At 43.4% G+C, this 14,838-nt stretch overlaps 1 protein-coding gene across 3 annotated transcripts in view; it reads left to right on the top strand.

Annotated features, from left to right (window-relative positions):
* Positions 1-14,838, top strand: part of emp2 (epithelial membrane protein 2) — a 46,229-nt gene that overhangs the window by 1,282 nt on the left and 30,109 nt on the right. For 2 of the 3 annotated variants that reach the window (XM_062964705.1, XM_062964703.1), the window contains exon 1: positions 12,177-12,305. The exons of the other annotated variant lie outside the window; for it this stretch is intronic. The gene's annotated coding sequence lies outside the window, so the exon portion shown is untranslated. Of the gene's footprint in view, positions 1-12,176; positions 12,306-14,838 lie in introns of those variants that run through there. 3 annotated transcript variants of the gene reach the window in all.

Below are 14,838 nucleotides of genomic sequence, written 5' to 3'. Positions count from 1 at the left end.
AACTGCATTCATTCCACAGTATAGATGTACCCTGAGTGTGATGGACTTTCAATGAGCTATCCAAGGTGCTGAATGTAAATGGTTGTGAATTGATTTCAAGATTTCAGACTAAAGTCTGGACTGAAAGTGGATTTGCAGCCCCATTGGCAGGGGATCCATACCGTCTATCGATGGGAATTATATGTATATATCACATGCCAAAAGATGCCCCCTCTCGGTCAGGTTTAATAATATAGGATTCTGGTTTTGTGTGATTTGTGTTAGCTTTTTGGCACATTTGGAGCTCAAATTGGCAAGCTTGATGCTTCCTCATTGCTTCAAGTTGCAAAAGGGTTCTGTTCATCTGCACTTAGCAGAAGAATTCATGAAAGTTAGAAGATTCCAGGATGGATTCCGGATTCTGATTTTGTGTGGTCTGCATTGGCTTCTTTGGCAAGTTTGGGGCTTGAAGCGGCAAGATTTATAATCCCTCTTTTGATCTGAGTTGCAAAAGTGACTTGTTTGTTAGTACTTAAGCAGAAGAATAGGTGAAAGGCCTTACTGTGGAGTGTGACAAAGAGATTTGGTAGGGAATGTGGAGAACTATGAAGAGTGGAAATCCAGCTCCCTTTTGAGGCTGAGAGAGTGAGACTTGCCCGTATGGGTTCAATGGCCAAACCTGTGTGGCGTTGTCATTTTTTGGATTTAAATTACTACAGACCCAGCAAACAGGTTCTTGCATGTGTTGGCCCTATTCCACCTTGAATCCCAAGATTGGGAGAAAGGAGTGATACAATTAAACAACAAAAGCAGTTTTGCAGCAAAGACGGTCTTTGCCGAATCTGTTCCCACTGGTGTCCAAAATCGGGGCGGCTCCCATTGTGGGTGATGAATGGATCTATTTTCCCTTATTTGCGCTAGCGGATGTGTCTGGACAGCAATTGCAAATAACAGAGGAACAAGATGAGTCACAAACAAAGATGTGGAGGGAAGCGCCATCCCTCTGCGGAAGAGGCCTGGAAAAGTGCCACCAAACAGAGGGGATTATTTTAAGGGGTCTCTTGTGCCCCGGTTGGGCATTTTTGCAGATCAGGGTTCAAAACCCTTTGTTGGATCTTGAGGAAGTCCCGCACTTGACCGGTCTTGAGTTCTAATTCTCTCCCAAGAGCATCACTGCCGTCTGATGTTTTGTTGAGATTGCGATTTCTTCCACAATGCAGCCACATTCTTGGTCTTCCTTAGCAAAGCTTGGGTTTGAGACGAAAACAAAGTGGCATTTTGTTCTTCCCTCTGGATGGCCCTCAACAAGTGGCCACTTATATTGAGGCCCTTTGCTAGCTGGGAGGGAAAGGCACAAAATAAGCAATTAAGATGCCTCTTAATGCTGTCAGACTCTCTGCATAGAGGACATTCCTTAATGTTTGCGAAGTAGACTCCATTGGAATCAGGCGTAACTACTTGTTCTGACTGCAAAACAATCCAAAATGGGACAGAAGTGAAGCCCAGAAGACAGACCGTTGGACTATCCATCCCAGTGGACCCTTTAGAGGTTTCTTCTTGACCCAAAATGACCTCTTTCAGTCATGAAGGGCATTTATTGGCACATTTTTGTTAAGTTTGGGTCATTCCAGCCCCAAGGGAGTCCTTTTTAAAAGTGGTGTCCTTGTGACTAATGTGGTCCAGGGGGCCTAAAAATGTGACAAAATGAGAAGTCAGGGCTGGACTTTGACAGGGTTCAGCTGCATTGAAACATATGTATTGCTCTTTTTAAAAGAACATAGGGGCAAATGCAATACATCTCAGACAGAGAGATGTTTCCCCTTCTGCCATGAAGCATTTGCAGTCACCTGCAACTCATAACCTTTGCATGACTTTTGTGTGGCTGGATTGCCGACTGCATCCTTCCCGCACCATTCACTCAGACCTCTTTTGTCATTCAGAGACCACTTCCAAACCCAGAGGCCCTTTGTTTGCAGCCTAATCGTCCTGTTCTCCTGCCAGTTCTCCTTCTCTCTGTGTCTGGAGGTTTTTCAGAAACTTAGAATCAGAAGAGGGAAAGGGGAAGGGCCAGAGGCATTAGGTGGGAAGGGCAAGGGACTGTGGCTCTGCAAAAGGTCATCTGGCGCCAAGAGCCGTTTGGCCGTTTGGATGTCCAAATATTCAGAGAACTGTGGCTGGTGGGTGTGCGGCAGGGCTGGCGTAAACAAAAGTGTTTTCAGGGAAGAAAGAGTGCCTGTTCCAAAGGGGAAAGAAGAAGGATCCGGCCCTGAAGCCAGCATGGGTTTCTGCTTTGTACAAATGTCAAGGAGTGAGGGAGGGAGGGAAGAATGGCGTTGCCTGGATGACGGGCCCAGAAAGCTTTCCCCAAAACCTTCTCCCAACAGCATCCACATTATTGCCCACTGGTAGATGAATTTTCGGGAATAATAGTCATGCGATGCCTTCCCTTTGAAGGTTGCCTTTGTGGATCCAAGTCAACTTGTGGCTTTTTGGAAAAACCTTTGATGCCCAGTTGATTCAGTCCAATTTACCCACACGTTGTGGCCAGCATTCTTTTAAATAATTTTAAGTGATCAATGAGTCACTATATTCTTAGTCTTTGGGGAAATCATTGCTCTTGTTAGGTTTTATCTGCTGAATTGGTTTTATGCTAGTAAACGGGCAGGAAACTATCTATCTATCTATCTATCTATCTATCCATTCATCCTTCCTGTCTGTCTGTCTGTGTACTATCTGTCTGCCTGTCCGTCCGTCCATCCATCATCTATCTATCTATCTATCTATCTATCTATCTATCTATCTATCTATCTATCTATCTATCTATATCCTGTCTGCCTGTTATTTAATCTATCCTTCAATCGTCTATTCTATCTATTTATATATCTATCATTTTATTCATCCATGCTACTAGGAGCCCCGGTGGCGGAGTGTGTAAAAGCACTGAGCTGGAGACCGAAAGGTGCCAGGTTCAAACCCCGGGAGCGGAGTGAGCATCCGCTGTTAGCTCCAGCTCCTGCCAACCTAGCAGTTCGAAAACATGCCAATGTGAGTAGATCAATAGGTACCGCTCCGGCGGGAAGGTAACGGCGCTCCATGCCGTCATGCTGGCCACATGACCTTGGAGGAGTCTATGGACAACGCCGGCTCTTCGGCTTAGAAATGGAGATGAGCACCAACCCCCAGAGTCAGACATGACTGGACTTAACGTCAGGGGAAAACCTTTACCTTTTTATTCATCCATGCATCTATCTACCCCAACTGCATGTTATTTTCTCTACTTTTCTATCTATGTATCCTGTCTGCCTATCTGTCTATCCTGTTTGCTGCTATCTATTTAATATATCTCTATCCTATCTGTCTATCCTGTCTACCTGATATCTCTCAGTATCATCTTATCTATCTATCTATCTATCTATCTTCCTGCTTCAATCAGTCTCCATTACCTCTTGGAGGTTTTTATTTAGCCTATAATATGTGGATCTGAGGCGATAGACTAAGAATTTTGTTTTAAATTCAATCTGCGGGGTATCCAGAGAACTGGATATTGGCTGGAGGGAGGAAAATGAGCTTCTATGCTGTTTTTGCCTTGGCCACCAGTTAATTTTCTGTTCAAGAAGTCATGCCCTGGAAGACATTGACTGAGTTTACCTGATGAAATCTCCCTTAATCCAGAGACCTCTACACCTAAACACATTTCCCCCGGCTCTCTGTTCTCTGGCTCTAAACTGTGTGGCAGAGACTGGGGAGGAATATATTTAAGCCTCTTGTTTGGCTTCTGAGGTCTCTTCCTTTATCGCTCTAATCATAAACAGCTCTGCCCACTCAAAGCAAACACAGTCAAGTGCAAGGCTAAGTGGAATCCAGCCGAAAGGAAGAAAGCAAGAAAGAAAGCTTTACGAAACAGACCCAAAGGAGTGGAAACACAATGTAGGCTTGAGCTTTAGACAAGGCTTCCTGGAGACTAGGCTTCGAATCGAATTGAGTTAGACTAGATGACCCCTGGGAACTCAGTAGCTCCTGAAGTCAGTGTTTGCATTTTATTTTCCTGGAGATTCCTCCTCCTTGTAATTGATCTTGTTGGTTAACATCTCTAAAGCACAATCCTAAATACACGTTTCTGGGAGTAAATCCTATTGAAATCAATGAGGTGAGTAGATACATATAGGATTTGAGGATGTAAACAGTCGATTATTTCTTCCTTGTATTTGAGAATTGATAAAGCTATAGTTTTATCCCAGCTACAGGGGGAACACACACACTCTCTTTTTCTCTCTCTCTACTTATATATATGTTTCTCCCTGTAATTGGGATAAAACTCTGTCTATATCAGTTTCCCCCCATAGTTGGGATGACACTAGATACATAGATAACATTACACCTGTATTGGAACGGTTCAGATATTTCAGACTAATTATTTACAGCTCAAAGCAAATTGGCAAGGATCTTGAAACTGTTTTCACACTGATATGATACGCGACAGAGAGGTGCTGAGCAGGTTTCAAAGGCAGCCGGTCTCTGTTTGTTCCCAGACAAAAATCTCACCTCTCCGGTTGCTCTCCAAGCCATTACTCTGATTACACTTAATATTTACAGCTGATACGACGTTTATGAAAAGGCTTGCCAGGATTTCGCTGAGCAGGTCTCACCTGCTGAATTCCCGACTTGAGACGCAGCTCACAAAAACTGTGCAGGAAAACCTCCAGAAGAAATGTACACTGAATTTTCGGAAAGTTTTTTATGATGATGATGTACCTTCAAGTCATTTTGACCTATGCTATGGAATCTGGTGGCGCAGTGCGTTAAAGCACTGAGCTGCTGAACTTGCGGACCAAAAGGTCCCAGGTTCAAACCCGGGGAGCAGAATGAGCACCTTCTGTTAGCTCCAGCTTCTGCCAACCTAGCAGTTCGAAAACATGCAAATGTGAGTAGATCAATAGGTACCGCTCCAGCGGGAAGGTAACGGCGTTCCATGCAGTCATGCCAGCCACATGACCTTGGAAGTGTCTACGGACAACGCCGGCTCTTCGGCTTAGAAATGGAGATGAGCACCAATTCCCAGAGTCGGTCACGACTGGACTTAACGTCAGGGGAAACCTTTACCTTTTATGGAATCATGGGAATTATAGTTTGGCAAGGACTTTAGCCTCTGCTAAAGAGGGGCTGGTTCCTTCTTTCCTTTCTTCTATCCCTCCTTTCTCCCTCCTCATTCCTCCCTCTTTCTTCTTCCCCTTTTTCTCTGTTCTTCCTTTCTCTTTTCCTTACTTTTCCCTTTCTCTCAGCAAATGATGATAGTGTGATAGCATGGGCCGGATGTGGCCCACAGGGCTTGGTTTGAGGGCCCCTGATGTCCATGACTCCCCAAGAGACCTGTTCCGGCCACTCTTTGCAAAACCGATCTTCCAGGTGCAACCTTTGGCAGTTCAGAGCGACCTCCCTTGATCCTTTGACCAGGCTGAGAAAGGTCTGACAAGGAGGACGAGGAGGAGGAGGAAAGGGTTGCCCGCCCTGACTCATCCTTATGGCACGATGCCACTGAAAGCAGCCATCAAAGCCTCCCCATCCCTCTTCCCGAGGCCCAGAGCCCTGCAAACTGGTTCTCCAGGTGTGCAAACAGGTTCCTCTGAGGGCAACGGCAGCCCCTCCAGGTGCAGGGAGAGGCGCGGCCTGGCTGCACGCAAAAAGGCCTCTTGGCAGGGCCTGGGAGGTGTGGCCCCAAAAGGCTTGCCCGCAAACGGGGGGGAGAGACAAGCCCCCGCACCTGAGCACCACTTGCCCGACAGGTCTCTCCTCCTGCCCTTGTTCCTTGCGGTTTGTGTGCCGCTCCTCCTTTTCTCACACTTTGGCTGTCCTCCGCCCACGCAGCACCCCCCACCCCAACCAGAAAAACCACAATTTTGCAACTTTGGGCACAGACTTGCCTCTCTTATGAATGGAGCAAACCACTGGTCCTTTGCGTTTTCCCTGATGCGGCGGATGTCTTTGAAGGGAGCGACGAATTTGCAGCCGAGAGAGCGCTGCTGTCTTTTCCAAGCCACTGTATATTTATATTGCTAAGAACGATGGTTGAGGCCTGATATTGTCTGTAGAGTCATAGAAGAGACCCCAAGGACCATGTAGTCCAGTGATGGCTAACCTATGACACGCGTGTCAGCACTGACACGCCTAGCCATTTTTGCTGACATGCTGCCGCATGCAGATTGATCGGATGACTAATGTCTTTTGTGGCCAAATTTGGTGTGATTTGATCCAGTGGTTTTGTTGTTTACTCCATGGGAATTATGCATATTCCACACACACACACACACGCACACACACACATATATATGATCATTCTATTATTGTAGTATATTATTATATTATTACTATTATATTATTATATTATTCATTATTCATGACTACATTGAAACTACAATAGAGAGAAATCAGCGTGGAAACTGCAAGAGGTACCATAGATTGTTGTACATGAAAATAATGGGAGTAAATAGTTTTTGATTTATTAAATAGTTATATATTACAATTATATATTTTTGTTATTTAAACTATATATATTGTGAATTTATGGGTTTTTTTCTCTAAGTGACACACCACCCAAGTCATGCTAGGTTTTTTGGTGAATTTTGACACACCAAGTGCAAAAGGTTGCCCATCATTGATGTAGTCCAACCCCCTTTTGCCACGCAGGAAAAGCTCCATCAAAGCACCCCCAACAGATGGCCATCCAACTTCCAAAGAAAGGGCTTCCACCAGACTCCAATGCAGAGAGTTATTAATAATAATAATAATAATAATAATAATAATAATAATAATAACTTCATTTCTGTGTTGTCGAAGGCTTTCATGGCCGGGATCACAGGGTTGTTGCATGTTTTTCGGGCTGTATGGCCATGTTCTAGAAATATTCTCTCCTGATGTGGGTGAAACGTTAGAAGAGAATACTTCTGGAACATGGCCATACAGCCTGAAAAACATACAACAACTTCATTTCTATCCCGCTCTTCTCACCCCGTAGGGGACTCAGAGCCGCATACAAGATACATCTAAGCAAAAATTCAATGCCTAATTATACAAAGCAAATAAAACATAATATAAAATCAATAGTTCCATGGTTGAACAGTTCCTCGGGTTCAGGTGGAGTCTCCTTTCCTGTTATTTGAACCTATTGTAGAATGAATGCAGTTGCCTCAGTGCAATGGAGAGTTGTAGTTTGTTGAGGCAAATTTTATCAATATTTGTATGTATGTATTTTTATCCTTTACAATTTTATCTTGTAAATCGCCTAGAGCATCGTGGATGGAGGGCGATTAATAAGTAATTAAATGATGATGATGATAAAGCAAAAGGCCTTGCAAAACAACCCTACAAGTCCCAAAATTCCATGGTAGTGAAAGTGGGGCCAAACTGCATTCCTCCTAAAGTGGAGATGGATTCATAGACTGCTCAGCCTGGGAGCTCTAGTACTCCCTGCCACTAGAAATCCCTATATTTCCAGCTGCTGTGCCCTTTCTCCCTTCAGTGCCCTTATCTTCCCCTCCCAGCCGCACCCAGATAGGTTCTTTTCTCCTTCGATTAATCCTCCCTTCCTAGTTGAGACACGTTTAGCGTTGATCCCCGGCTTAACATCTCCATCCATTGCGCTTCTCTGGAATGCCTTTTCTTTTAAGCTCATGGGATGGATCCTGTTGAATGCATGCTTCTGGGGCTCTTTTTGGCATCTGCAGGCATTGGGCCCAAAGCGTGCAAATTGGAGAATCCTACAGCCGGAAGGGACTCTGAGGGCCACCTAGTCCAAGCAGGAATACCGACAAAGAGGTGCCTCTTCAAACCTTGCTTGAAAGATCTCCAAAGAAGAGAAGGTCTGCCACTCTCCTGTCTATTCTGCCATCATAGAACCATAAGAGTTGGAAAGGATGCCAAGGGACATCTAGTCTCACCCCCATCCTGTCTACGTTGCTGTCAAGAGTTCCTAGAGATGACCCCAAGGACCATCTAGTGACCCAACTCCATTCTGCCATAAAGAAAGATGGTAGATGTCCATCCAACCTTGGTTCAAAGGCCTCCAAAGAAGTGGAGCCCATCACCCCACAAAGCAGTTCTGCTATATTATCATAGAACCACAGAGTTGGAAGGGAACCCCAAAGGCCATCTAGTCCAACCCTATGCAGCCACGAACAAAAAAGACAAAGCACTCCTTGGAGATGCCCATCCAAAGTTCTCTCTCTTTTTCTTTTTCTTTTGGTGAGGATTGGTATCTAATATCCGACTCTGCTTGAAATTGTCGTCTCTGATCTCTTTAATACAGTAAATTCACCGATGGACTTCTCCGGGGGAGAAAGGGGTCTGCGGAATATTTCATGCAAACAGAGACCTATAAGAAAACAAAGCAAAGAAACAGGTGGCTCCTCTTTTCTTTAAAAAAAACAAGCTCAGCAACACACACCTGAAAAGCAAACCGGATTTGCCCTTCCATTCATGGATGTTTGAATAATTTCCAACGGGGCGGTTTCTTCTGCTTCAGCTGCAGACATCGCCAGGCCAACTTTATCCCAGATTCATTGCCTGGATCTCATTCTCTATGATGAAAAATAGAGACCATTTACCTCCCAAATGGGATCTTCCCACCTAAATGACATTAGAAGGCAATGCTCAAACAGAAACATGCAATTCACAGTCAGGAAAACCCAGATTCTGGTTTCTCTGTACCCACACAGTGAAGTTAGCATAGTCTCATCCCGCTTTCACTGAAAGAATGAAAGGAACAAAAAACAGATGGCCTGGCATCAGAAACGGGGAACGATAGAGGGAAAGACTGTCCAAAATCTCTCTCAGTTCCTTGACCAACTGCCGAAAAAGGGAAAATAAGCGGAGAGGAATTGGCAGGAAGAAAAGCATCGCATTTCCTGCATTGGAAATGCAAAATGTGCATAAATGGGCAGCCATGGCTATTTGTGCCCATATGAAATATCAAAAAAGCCCCAAAGTAGCTAATAATTCTTGCATCTTGGTATTGATAAGTAAGTTTGATTGCGTTCGTAAATTGGTATCCTATATCCAATTTTTTCAATATTAGCAGCCTCAATTTATGTTATCAAAAGCTTCCGGTGGCCTAGGGGATAAAAGCCTTGTGACTTGAAGGTTGGATTGCTGACCTGAACGCTGCCAGGTTTGATTCCCACCCGGGAAGAGCGCGGATGAGCTCCCTCTTTCAGCTCCAGCTCCATGCGGGGACATGGGAGAAGCCTCCCACAAGGATGGTAAAACATCAAAACATCCGGGCGTCCCCTGGGCAACATCCTTGCAGATGGCCAATTCTCTCCAGAAGCAACTCAGGTTGCTCCTGACACGAAAAAAAAAGAAAGCTGGAAGTTCACCTTTAAATTGTAATAAATTTGGGGATTTGAAACAGTACGCCTTTGGGATTGGCTCATTTTTGCACCTGGAAGCTTCCAAGATCAGCAATTCAACCTTTCTTTTCGGGGACGACGACAGAAAAGAGGATTGTGGAAACTGCAAAAAATGATGCCGAAGAGACAAACCAACCTTTAGATTCTTCAGAAAAAGTGCAACATGGAAACACAAGGCTTTGTCCTCCGTGACAGACAGTTTCCGGGAGTTTCGGGGATTGCAGAGGGACATATCTAAGGCATGAGAGCATGGGGCTTGGCTTGGTCTGGCCCCTAATCACATTTCCAGAGGTAGGTTTGCTGCTTGTTCTGGCATTTATTCGACCTTTCTTTGCTTGATTTCTCCGCTGTTGCAGCACTGTTTCCGAATATGACAGGGACATTTCACAGATGAAAACTGAGCAAGATCGGAATGTTATCAAGATGGGGAACAGTTATTAATAATGCACAAGGCAGAGTTTAATGTGTTGTCGAAGGCTTTCATGGCCGGGATCACAGGGTTGTTGTATGTCTTTCGGGCTGTGTGGCCATGTTCCAGAAGTATTCTCTCCTGACGTTTCGCCCACATCTATGGCAGGCATCCTCAGAGGTTGTGAGGTATGGGTAAACTAAGTAAGGAAAGGAAAGAATATATATCTGTGTAGAGTCCAGGGTGTGGCAAAAGTCCTTTGTCACTGGGAAGCCAGCATTAATGTTTCAGTTAATCACCCTAATTAGCATTGGAAAGGTTTTTGTCTCTTGCTGGGGGCATCCTTTGTTCAGTCATTAGCTGCCCTCTAAAATCAAAACAGTAGATGGGACCAACACTCTGAGGGCAGCTAATGACTGAACAAAGGATGCCCCCAGGCAAGAGACAAAAACCTTTCCAATGCTAATTAGGGTGATTAACTGAAACATTAATACAGGGAGCGGTCAACCCTCCTGTTTAAGGAGCTCCACTGGCTGCCGTTTATTTACCGGACCCAATTCAAAGTGCAGGTGATTACTTATAAAGCTCTGAACGGTTTGAGACCCATCTACCTTCGGGATCGTCTCTCTCCCTACGAACCTGTACGGTCTCTTCGGTCATCGGGGGAGGCCCTCCTCTCGCTTCTGCCAGCGTCACAAGCGCAGTTGGTGGGGACGAGGGACAGGGCCTTCTCTGTAGTGGCCCCCCGGCTCTGGAACTCGTTGCCTAGGGAGATCAGGCAAGCCCCCACCTTGATGGCGTTTCGGAAGAGCCTGAAAACCTGGCTTTTCACCCAGGCCTTCGGTTAAGATCGCCCATCCCCATCATAATTACAATTATACTCCTCGACCTTTTGTACTAGTCGCTCTTTTCCTGATTACTTGATATTAATTCAGGGCTCCTCCCTACCCGATGTGATCTTAAATGAATCTATTGCACTTTATCTATTTAAAATTTGTAACTCATAATGTGCACCTTACTTATCCGCTATTGCAACCTCATTGTTTTTAATTCGATGTTTTAATACCGTGTTGTGTTTTTTCAGCTTCTGTGTATATATTATTATTGGTTTTTATTATTGTTCTTTGATGTTTCATATTTTATTTCATCATTGTTTTGTATCTGATTTTGCTGTGAGCCACCCCGAGTTCCCTTCGGGGGAGATGGAGGCGGGATATAAATACACTTATTATTATTATTATTATTATTATTATTATTATTATTATTATTATTAATGCTGGCTTCCCAGTGACAAAGGACTCTTGCCACACCCTGTACTCTACACAGATATATATTCTTTCCTTTCCTTACTTAGTTTATCCATACCTCACAACCTCTGAGGATGCTTGCCATAGATGTGGGCGAAACGTCAGGAGAGAATACTTCTGGAACATGGTCACACAGCCCGAAAGACATACAACAACCCAAGGCAGAGTTTGCTTTGAACCTTCATGCGCCGAAGTCTCTCTCTCAGCTTGGCCTTCCTCACAGGGCTGTCACCGGGATGCAGACATCCATAGAGAAAAGCCATGGGTCCCAACTGAATTCTTTGGCACAAAAAAGGGTCGGAGGCCCCGGTAATGATGCCAATGCGCTGCCCATTAGCTCGGCCATCACGCGCTTCCGTTTCAATGCCTTTAAATTTCATCAAGGCCTAATTGATTTCCTGCATGCCGCTGGACCCTTTGGAGACAAGTTGTCCTCTGTCCCTTTCGGTCTGAAATGCAGATTGCCCTTCAATCATTATTGACTGTGGATGGGATTCCTCTATCTATTTGAATCAACTGCTCTTTCCCCAATCCACCCGAAGCAAGCACCGCTCTGGGATTTCTTGGATATTTTTCATCATTTTTTCCAAATTGTGAATCTCACTCCATCTTTGTAAGGATTTCTCAAGACATTATTTGTCATTATTCCAAATGGCAGGGATTTCCTTCCTTGCTTCCGAAATAATTCTCATGCTTTTCTAACATCTGAAAATAAGACAAGAAGGGAATTATATTAGTTTTGGCTCCAAAAGATGCTTATTTTCAGGGATGTCGTAGGGCTTATTTTTGAAGTAAGGCCTATATTTCGAGCATCCTCAAAACTCCTGGAAAATCAGGCTTATTTTTCGGGGGAAACGGGATTCTTAAAAAGATGCGGGTGAAATTTGCAATTTGGAACAATATCTGGGAGACTTAAGAAGGGAACTCCCAGCAAAGATGGCCATTATTTGGAAACTCCTTCCATGTAGTTTTTCTCTTTTCCTTCTTTCCCCCTCCCTTGCCTGGAGAGGAGAGAGGGAGGCATTTTTTGAAATGAGAAAAGGAAAATATCCCTCCTCCTCTTTCTCTGCTTCCCTCCTTCTTTCTTTCTCTCCTCCTCTTTCTTCCCCACCCTTTTTTGGATCCTGACATCACTCAGGGAGGGAATCCGGAGCCAGACCTGCAAAACAAGCCCCGCTCTCTGCTTATTTTGGCGACCTGGAATTGCCTGTGAGTAGCCACAACTGGGGGGAAAAGATAGATAGATAGATAGATAGATAGATAGATAGATAGATAGATAGATAGATAGATAGATAGATAGATAGATAGATAGGAGGAGTGAAGGAATAAAGGGGCGGAGAACTTTGGAAAACTTTTTTGCGCCTTTCTGTGCATAAAGGGAGCCAGATGTGAAGCAATAACGGATGGGAATTTTAAAAAGGGGAGGGGGATACGGATCCTTTGTCAAACAAAGGAAGGAAGAAAGGAAGGAAGAAAGGGATGGAGGGTGTAGCCAAAGAGATCCCTTTTTTCTGTTTTCCCTTTTTGCAATTGTCTGGAAAGCAAGTTCAGTCCAGTTTTTCTCCAATCACACTCACTCTCTGTGTTGTCGATTCATGGCCAGAATCACTGGGTTGCTGTGAGTTTTCCAGGCTGTTTGTTGGCTATGTTACAGAAGCATTCTGTCTTGACGTTTCACCCACATCTATGGCAGGCATTCCCAGAGGTTGTGAGCTCTGTTGGAAACTAGGCAAGTGGGATTTATATATGCAGTAGAGTCTCACTTATCCAACATTCGCTTATCCAACATTCTGGATTATCCAACGCAGTCTGCCTTTTAGTAGTCAATGTTTTTGTAGTCAATGTTTTCAATATATTGTGATGTTTTGGTGCTAAATTCATAAATACAGTACAGTAGAGTCTCACTTATCCAAGCTAAATGGGCCGGCAGAAGCTTGGATAAGCGAATATCTTGGATAATAAGGAGGTATTAAGGAAAAGCCTATTAAATATCAAATTAGGTTATGATTTTACAAATGAAGTACCAAAACATCATGTTAGACAACAAATTTGGCAGAAAAAGTAGTTCAGTACACAGTAATGCTATGTAGTAATTACTGTATTTATGAATTTAGCACCAAAATATCATGATATATTGAAAACATTGACTACAAAAATGGCTTGGATTATCCAGAGGCTTGGATAAGTGAGGCTTGGATAAGTGAGACTCTACTGTAATTACTACATAGCATTACTGCGTATTGAACTGCTTTTTCTGTCAAATTTATTGTATAACATGGTGTTTTGGTGCTTAATTTGTAACATCATAATCTAATTTGATGTTTAATATGCTTTTCCTTAATGCCTCCTTATTATCCAACATATTCGCTTATCCAACGTTCTGCTGGCCCATTTATGTTGCATAAGTGAGACTCTACTGTATTTGTGGAATAATGTCCCAGGTGGGAGAAAGAACTCTTGTCTGATGGAGGCTAGCGTGAATGTTGCAATTGGCCTTTGAATAGCCTTGCAGCTTCAAAGCCTGGCTGAATCCTGCCTGGGGGAATTCCAGACATGAATCAATGAGGGCCAGCTAACACCTCCCAACAGAGGATTTCCCCCAGACAGAGGCCTCTTCCAACTCTAGGATTCAGTACTCATTATTTTTCAGACTATTGGTAGCTGATGATGTTGTTTTTATGTTACAGTAGAGTCTCGCTTATCCAAGGTTCTGTATTATCCAACGCAGTTTGCCTTTTAGTAGTCAATGTTTTTGTAGTCAATTTTTCAATACAGTAGAGTCTCGCTTATCCAAGCTAAACGGGCCGGCAGAAGCTTGGATAAGCAAATATCTTGGATAATGAGGAGGGATTAAGGAAAAGGCTATTTTTAAAAAAATCATTTTTATTGCAAGATTTGTAAGCAATAGTGTTGCATTTTCTTTAACACACACACACACACACACATAATTTTTCTTGATACAATAAAAACCAAATTGACTGCTATGGATGGTTAGGGAAGGGTTATAATTTTACAAATTAGGTTATGATTTTACAAATTAAGCACCAAAACATCATGTTTTACAACAAATTTGGCAGAAAAAGCAGTTCAATACGCAGTAACGTTATGTTGTAATTACTGTATTTAGGAATTTAGCACCAAAATATCACAATATATTGAAAACATTGACTACAAAAATGGCTTGGATAATCCAGAAACTTGGATAAGCAAGGCTTGGATAAGTGTGACTCTACTGTAAATTGCAAAATTTTGGTGCTAAATTAATAAATACTGTAATTATTACATAACGTTATTGTGTATTGAACTGCTTTTTCTATCCATTTGTTGTAAAGCACGATATTTTGGTGCTTAATTTGTAAAATCATAACATAATTTGATGTTTAATAGGCTTTTCCTTAATCCCTCCTTATTATCCAAGATTTTCGCTTATGCAATGTTCTGCCGGCCCGTTTATGTTGGATAAGTGAGACTACTGTATTGTCTTGTAATGTTGTTTGATTTTATTGAGATATGTTTTAATCTATGTTTGGTTTCAATCTCTGTTGGATCGGGCTTGTTCCCCTTGTAAGCCACCCTGAGTTCCTTCGGGGAGATGATTGGATGGCTACCTGTAGGGAGGGATTGAATTGTGTCTTCCTGTCTGGCAGAACAGTATTGGACTGGATGGCCTTGAGGGGGGCTCTTCCAAATCTAGGATTCAGTGATTCAATGAAACAGTGATTGGATGGCTATATTTAGGCCG

This window comes from Anolis carolinensis, unplaced genomic scaffold (assembly GCF_035594765.1).
Source record: "Anolis carolinensis isolate JA03-04 unplaced genomic scaffold, rAnoCar3.1.pri scaffold_13, whole genome shotgun sequence".
Lineage (NCBI taxonomy): Eukaryota > Metazoa > Chordata > Lepidosauria > Squamata > Dactyloidae > Anolis > Anolis carolinensis.
This window is presented reverse-complemented; position numbering and strand designations above follow the sequence as displayed.